The sequence below is a fragment of the Podarcis bocagei genome (assembly GCF_964188305.1).
Source record: "Podarcis bocagei genome assembly, chromosome: 3".
In the NCBI taxonomy this organism is placed as follows: domain Eukaryota; kingdom Metazoa; phylum Chordata; class Lepidosauria; order Squamata; family Lacertidae; genus Podarcis; species Podarcis bocagei.
In genome coordinates this window covers 104,667,488-104,675,349 of record NC_138127.1, presented here as the reverse complement: position 1 = coordinate 104,675,349, position 7,862 = coordinate 104,667,488, and the positions used below count along the sequence as shown (strand labels likewise).

Genomic DNA, 7,862 nt, shown 5'->3' with positions numbered 1-7,862 from the left:
CTTCAGCTGATTATTCTTGTTGAATAAATGCTTGCAAATGAACCTCGAAGGGAGGGGGGAATACAGGAAGAAATAGACAGGAGAAGCACAGCTGGGGAATTTGCCTTTAGCAGGAAATCAGGCTGGGCTGCTCACATTTCTGATTCTCATATTTTGATCACATCACGTGTATGGATCTGATGTGTTGTCATGAACTGCATCCGGTAATAGCAGTGCTTTTTCCCCCCTAAAAGAAATGTTTAGGGCTACTCTCATTTTCCTACTCATATTGAAATAATGCCCCTCAATGAGGCCAAAGTTAGATTCACAAAAGGTTTAGGGGTATGCGTACCCCTGCATACCCCCAGAAAAAAAAAGCACTGGGTAATAGTAAGAGTAACAGTTATAACAGTCCTTTGCAAATTTTGTTACCAATTCCTTCCGGTCAAGTAGTGATGCTTGGGAATATATAATGAGTTGAACAAAAAAATGTTTAAAATAACCTTTTCTAACCCCCCAAGACTTCCTTTTAGGAATTCTAGGCACCAAAATCCCAAGGGAGCAGATAGGACTATTTATGTATGCAACCACGGCTGCACAGATGTTATTGGCCCAGAGATGGAAAGAAGATAAAGTCCCTATCAAAGAAGAATGGCAGATGAAGTTGATGGATTGTGCCGAAATGGTCAAAATGACTGGAAGAATCAGAAATCAGGAAGACCAAAATTTTAATAAGGAATGGGGAAAATTTATAACTTATCATAAAAACCATTGTAAACAGTTAAAATCATAAGCAGGGTTGGAATATCACTTGCAGTTTAATGGTAATTTTGGACACGATGGAGAAGAAAAATATTTTGGATTATCATTACCAGTTTGACCCCCCTCTGTGGGACCCTGTAAGTTACCTCTTTGGTCCTTTTATCAGCACATGTGGGACCAACATGGATAGCTGGCCCCGATGAATACTTGAGGTTTGGAAACGATGCCTTATGGCCTGGAAACGATGGTTTGGAAACGATGCCTTAAGGCCTGGAAACGATGCCTTATGAGGAACGGCTAAGGGAGCTGGGCATGTTTAGCCTGGAGAAGAGGAGGTTAAGGGGTGATATGATAGCCATGTTCAAATGTATAAAAGGATGTCACATAGAGGAGGGAGAAAGGTTGTTTTCTGCTGCTCCAGAGAAGCGGACACGGAGCAATGGATCCAAACTACAAGAAAGAAGATTCCACCTAAACATTAGGAAGAACTTCCTGACAGTAAGAGCTGTTCGACAGTGGAATTTGCTGCCAAGGAGTGTGGTGGAGTCTCCTACTTTGGAGGTCTTTAAGCAGAGGCTTGACAACCATATGTCAGGAGTGCTCTGATGGTGTTTCCTACTTGGCAGGGGGTTGGACTCAATGGCCCTTGTGGTCTCTTCCAACTCTATGATTCTATGATTCTATGGTTCCTGACCCATATGGTTGTAATTCATGGGCAATCATTTAATTTTATCCTGATTCTAATTATTTTAATCAATTGTTTGATTGTGTTTTAATGTATTTGATATTTGATGTTAGCCGCCCTGAGCCCGGTCTTGGCCAGGGCGGGCGGGGTATAAATAGAATTTTACTTACTTACTTACTTACTTAAAGATGCAGGAGGAAATGATTAACAACAGGACCCACAAAGGGGAGGAGGGAAGTCCAAGGGATTCCTTGGAATCTTGTTTTTATGTTGTGAGTTGGACACGTGACTGTATAATGTTAATTTGAAAAACCTTTTTTTTAAAAAAAAAATGGTGCTTGGGCATGTTCAATTGATATAGTTGCTATATAGTGTGTGTGTGTGTGTGTGTGTGTGTAGGCAACATTCTTGAGCAAATGTAAGTTTTTATATGTTTGAGCTTTGGGAAATACATTTGCCACCAACACTGGAAGTGTGAGATGTTTCCTTAGAGCAACAGAAACGTTGCATTCTCAACCCCCAAAAACACTTTTTTTGGGGGGGTGAGTGTGAGGCGTGGGTCATGTGACTTGTCCAGGAGTATGTCCCGGAAGACTTGCATCCTGGTTTGGGGTCAGAAAAAGTTGGACGGTATTAGTTTGGAAGCATTTCTAGTTCTTTTGCAGTCTCAGCAACATCTATCAAAACTTTTTAAACATCCCCTCCCCGTACCTGCAGCCCACAAGGGAATTCTTGGTCACTTGCAACTGGCTTGTAACAGAATTTAAACCAGCTTCCTTATTTTGCAGTAGCTTGATTGTAAGTTTGACTTAAAAAAAGGATGTTGTACCATGTAACAAGTGATCATACAAATGTTTCAATTCAGCAAGCCTGTTGAGTTCCTGTCCAAATTCATCAATCAGGCCCTAATGGAAGAATCACAAAACCGTAGTGTTGGAAGGAAAGCCAGGGGTCATCCAGTCTAGTCCTCCGCAATGCAGGAATCACAGATAAACCATCCCTGGCAGTTGACCATTCAACCTTGCTTCAAAAGATCCAGCACAACGTAAACATATTACACAAATTAAAAGAGGGGACTGGTGTCAGGAACCAGGCACAACAAATCAACAACATCAAAGCGATTAATTTAATTAATTTAATTCTCCCGGGGTATTTTGCAACTTCATCCCAGTTTTTCACACAACGCAGCACTTCAGGGTGCGGGTATTTGGGCAGTTGTTGAATCTCTCCTTCATCACAAAGCCTGAGGCACACCGGAGCTTCCGCAGTAAGCAGTATCCCCAAGGCCAGAGGCAAGAGATTTTTCCGTCCTGTGGTGGTGTAACTGCCTGTCCATTCTCTGCTGGAAAGGGGAAAAAAGGCAATAATGATAGTGTTGGGAACATGCAAGGGACACACAGTGGAGGAGAGGAGAGGAAGTGCTTTGGTGGGACTCATGAGTTGAATCCCTTGCAATGACTACAATGAAACATATATGCAGCAAAACATATGCAGTCATACAACAAAACATATGCAGTCATTAGCAGTCATCAACAGGTTTACCATACCCATTGAGTCAATCACCCATCTCCCACTACCCTTCTGAGAAAAACCCCACCCCACCCTCCCTCTATATACACTGGTACCTCAGGTTACAGATGCTTCAGGTTACAGACTCCGCTAACCCAGAAATAGTACCTCGGGTTAAGAACTTTGCTTCAGGATGAGAACAGAAATTGTGCTCCGGCGGTGTGGCGGCAGCAGGAGGCCCCATTAGCTAAAGTGGTGCTTCAGGTTAAGAACTTTTTCAGGTTAAGATCGGACCTCTGGAACGAATTAAGTACTTAACCTGAGGTTCCACTGTAAAAGGGTCTGGTGACTTCTGTTACAGTGTATCTGAAGAAGTGTGCATGCACACGAAAGCTTATAACCAGAACAAACTTAGTTGGTCTCTGGACAATTTTTAATTTTTTAAATTTATTTTGACTGTGTCAGACCAACACGGCTACCTACCTGAATCCACAAAACATATATGAAATCAATCAAAATTTAATGTATCATCTATCTATCTATCTATCTATCTATCTATCTATATCTATCTATCTATCATCTATCATCCATCCATCAAGCCATCCATCCATCCATCCATCCAAGAAGTCTTGTTGGAAATGTAATATTTTCAACAGGTACCAATAGAACAACGAAAAAGTTGCCTGTTGCATATATAATTTAATAGAAGGGGAGTCCAAAGCATAGGTGTTGCCACATTAATGTCCAATGCTGATATCGCACAAATCATATATCCTGATGGGATCACAGAATCGTACAATCATAGAATTGTCGAGTTGCAAGGGACCCAAAGGTCATTTAGTCCAACCCCTGCAATGCACAAATCTTTCACCCAACATGCCCCCCCCAGTTCCTGAGTGAAATACACTCTTTTTGTTGTTGTTGTTGTTGTTCTGAAAGAGCCCCTCAGCTTACCATCTGCCTGATAAGCAGCACGCTCAGTCTCAGGATCCTTGCTGTCCTTCAGTTTGCCTGTAGACCACAGATCTAGCCTGGCTTGGCTATGGAGAACCAAGAAGAGGACTACAAAGATGAAGTGAAGGGTCTTCATACTCGAGATTGAGCTGTGTCCCCAATTTCTGGTGGAAGTAAAGAGCCTGAGAGTTTCTGGAACTTCTGGAAAGGTGTGCAGAGATCTTACTATTTATTCAACTTTTTCCCCCTTCTGGCTAAACACCAAGAAATTAGTAAGAGGATTGAGTCAATTCTATGTCGTCGTTCTTGAAGGGCAGCTCACGTTGCCCACTCAGAAGCTCTTGAAATGCTTTTGGCTTACAGTTTGCTTTAGGAAGACTGGAAGCTTCCTTGTAAAAGGCCCCCTACTCTGACTGGCAGTAGCTCCCTCCATAGTCTCAGGAGGGGAAGGGGTTTTCTCCCCATTCCCTGCATTGTAAATAATAATAATAATTTATTATTTATACACCACCCATCTGGCTGGGTTTCCTCAGCCGCTCTGGGCGGCTTCCAACAGAATATTAAAATACAATAATCTATTAAACATCAAAAGCTTCCCTAAACAGGGCTGTCTTCAGATGTCTTCTAAAAGTCTGGTGGTTGTTTTTCTCTTTGACATCTGGTGGGAGGGCATTCCACTACCGAGAAGGCCCTCTGCCTGGTTCCCTGTAACTTGGCTTCTCACAGCGAGGAAACCGCCAGAAGGCCCTCGGCATTGGTCCAAGCAAAACGATGGGGGTAGAGACGCTCCTTCAGGTATCCTGGACTGAGGCCGTTTAGGGCTTAAAAGGTCAGCACCAACGCTTTGAATTGTGCTTGGAAATGTACTGGGAGCCAATGTAGGTCTTTCAAGACTGATGCTATGTGGTCTCAGCGGCCGCTCCAAGTCACCAGTCTAGCTGCCGCATTCTGGATTAGTTGTAGTTTCCTGGTCACCTTCAGAGGTAGCCCCACATAGAGTGCATTGCAGTAGTCCAAGCGAGAAATAACGAGAGCATGCACACTCACACAGGACCTTCCTGGTTCTGATTTGAAAGAGAGGTAGAGCTGGGTATCATCTGCATACTGAGGAACACCCAGCCCAAACCCCCAGATGATCTCTCCCAGTGGCTGCATGTAAATGTTGAAAAGCACAGGGGAGAGGATGGAACCCTGAGGCACCCCACAAGTGAGAGACCAGGGGTCTGAACACTCAATAGTTTGGAGAATCAGAATTTCAGTGACCACAAACATTTCATAAAACGCAAAGTGAAAGTATTTCAAATGATTTTGATTCTTGAGTGACAACACTCTTGAGTTGTTTTTGGCAACAGTCTCAGAAACCTAACACCATTCTGCCCTTTTCCTGGTATAAACCGTATAAATACCAGCAAAGCTTCCATAGATTCTCCACCCTTCTCTTCATTGAGCCTCTTCTTTCCATTAGCATTGCGACTGCAGCCAATCTTCCATCATGAAGATGCTCTACGTTCTCTTTGCTGTTGCCTTCTTGGTCTACCAGGTCCAGGCCAATCCCAAACCACCATCTGAGGATGAAGCCAAGGAGCCTCTTGACCCTGAAATGAAGTTGAAAGAGGGTAAGTTGGGCTGAAAATGGTCATTCTTTCATATTGCAGCTTGTGGAGGAATCCTAGAATCATGGTTAGAAGTACAACTCTAGGTTAGCTCAGCCATATTATTGCAGAAAGAGAATTCTTTTGACTTACAAGCTTTAGTCATCATGGACTCTCCAGCCTCATAGGAAGGACCTGGGCAATCTGGTTCATTGTCCAGCTCATCATGATGGATTTACTTCTTACTGAGTTTGATGGGACTTTGTGTTTTAGGACTTTCTTCTTGACCTTCCTTCAGTGGTTGGGATGGGCTGTTTCCCCCCATAATCCCTCAGAAGCAATCTGTCAGGAGCTTCTTTGTGGCAGTGGCTGAGACTGGAATCCAAATTTGCAGGGCATCCCTTTTTCCATGTCCTCTCTCTCCCTCTCTCCCAAACCCTTTCCCTAATCTTAGTGCCATCACTCCTGCCCTAGTTCCTGAGAGGGACCTATGATCACTGTGAGAACAGGATGCTGGACTAGATGGTCCACTGGCCTGATCCTGCATGTACTTATTATTTTCTTTATAGGCAAATTGAAACACATCCATCATTTGAACTTCAGCCTTCCAGGAATTTTTCAAGGTGGTTCTCCTAGACAAATAATGTTTACAAAGATGCATCTATTAGGGGAAAGTGTGTCATGTTTATAGCGAAACTGCATTCAATATGGGCATAATTTATTTAATTGAATGCTTTACTTGCCTTTTTCATAATGACCAAAGGCAATATATAAAAATACAACTAGATATAAAATAGATGTAAAATGTATAAGTCGTACAGTGTCTAAAACCAAATACCTGAAACCAGCAAGGGCATAAAACAATAAAAGGAAGCAACACACACCCCACAAAAAAAATATTAACAAAGCCAGTAGAATATTGATTGAACTGCTCCAATGGTGGTTGGCACCCACTAGAACTGGTAGGGCAGAAGGCAAGGAGCCCAACAGTGGTTGGAGCCAAAGTCAAAGCCAAACCAACAAATTCTGGTCTTGTCCCCTCGTTCCCTCTGTTGAGTTCTACAGGGGCTACAGGAGGAGGAAAGCAACAAGTAGTTTGAAATAAGAAGGCAGGCAAAAAAAAGTTCACGAAAGTGGAAAGATAAAGATAAACCAACCAAGGAAGATTGGTTGAATAAACTGACAGGCTATGTGGAGTTGGCAAGTTTGACAACAAGAATCAGAGACCAGGAGGAGTCTGTGATTAGAGAGGGGTGGAAGCTTTGTGGTATTTGACTCTTGAAGTATTTTCACGAATGTTGCTTTTCTCTTTTATATGCAGACCCTGGGCTGATGCTCCCGCCAGACGATTCTGTAAAACTTACGGCGATCCGGTGCCAAGGCAGCGATGGATACTGCCTGCCCTGGGGCTTCGCATGTCACAAAGGCTTGGTATTCAAAGAACCGTATAATGACTGCCCATCTTCTGCAAATCTGAAGTGCTGCGTGCGCTGATGTCAGATGACAGAGTCCTGAGAAACCTAGTGGCAGACCTTTCTACAATCACCAGGAAGAATGTGCCACTCCACTCCTTTCGCAGAAGTTGCTGGTTAATTGATTCCACTCCTTTCACCAAATCATAGGTTAATTCTCTCTCCTTTCAATAAACGACTCATTAACTGCACATAAACCCGGCTCAGTTGGTTTTTCTTTATGTTTTCTGTTTGCCTACGTGAAAGATTGGGGAATCTGAAATCATTGCTTATTTAATAATAATAATAATAATAATAATAATAATAATAATAATAATAATAATTTTAAAGAATGGCTAAATAGGGTCAAGGGATGTGGGTGGGGCTGTGGGTTAAACCACAGAGCCTAGGGCTTGCCGATCAGAAGGTCGGCAGTTCAAATCCCTGCATTCCCGTGACGGGGTGAGCTCCCATTGCTTGGTCCCTGCTCTTGCCAACCTAGCAGTTCAAAAGCACAAAGTGCAAGTAGATAAGGTACTGCTCTGGAGGAAGGTAAACGGCATTTCCGTGCACTGCTCTGGTTCACCAGAAGCGTCTTAGTCATGCTGGAAGCTGTACATTGGCCCCCTCGGCCAGTAAAGTGAGATGAGCGCCTCAACCCCAGAGTCATCCGCAACTGGACTTAATGGTCAGGGTTCCTTTATCTTTACCTTTTTAAGTTAGGGCAGCCTCTCCACAAAGCTTGGCTTCTAATGACACAATGCTTCGCATGTTTACTCAGGGATCATTGCCATTATGTCTACTGGAGTTTAATCCCAGGACAGTGGGAAAGGAGTACTCTAGTTCAGTGTTTCCCAAACTTTTTTGGGCAACGGCACACCTGTTTACTGAAAAAAAATCTCGCGGCACACCACCATTAAAGCCCCGCCC

At 43.3% G+C, this 7,862-nt stretch overlaps 2 long non-coding RNA genes across 3 annotated transcripts; one reads left to right on the top strand and one right to left on the bottom strand.

Moving 5' to 3' along the window:
- Nucleotides 1-2,547: 2,547 nt before the first annotated feature.
- On the bottom strand, nucleotides 2,548-5,310 carry LOC308583185. Of its 2 annotated transcripts, XR_014006114.1 has the most exons (3): nucleotides 5,296-5,310; nucleotides 3,890-4,143; nucleotides 2,548-2,768 (listed from the first exon to the last, which is right to left on the bottom strand). It is a non-coding gene; the product is annotated as an uncharacterized lncRNA (long non-coding RNA). The 2 variants fall into 2 exon arrangements; XR_014006115.1 differs by lacking the exon at nucleotides 5,296-5,310 and having other exon boundaries at nucleotides 3,890-4,288.
- Nucleotides 5,311-5,312: 2 nt separating this feature from the next.
- Nucleotides 5,313-7,150, top strand: LOC308583184. Its single transcript, XR_014006113.1, has 2 exons — nucleotides 5,313-5,505; nucleotides 6,803-7,150. It is a non-coding gene; the product is annotated as an uncharacterized lncRNA (long non-coding RNA).
- The last annotated feature ends 712 nt before the right edge of the window (nucleotides 7,151-7,862 follow it).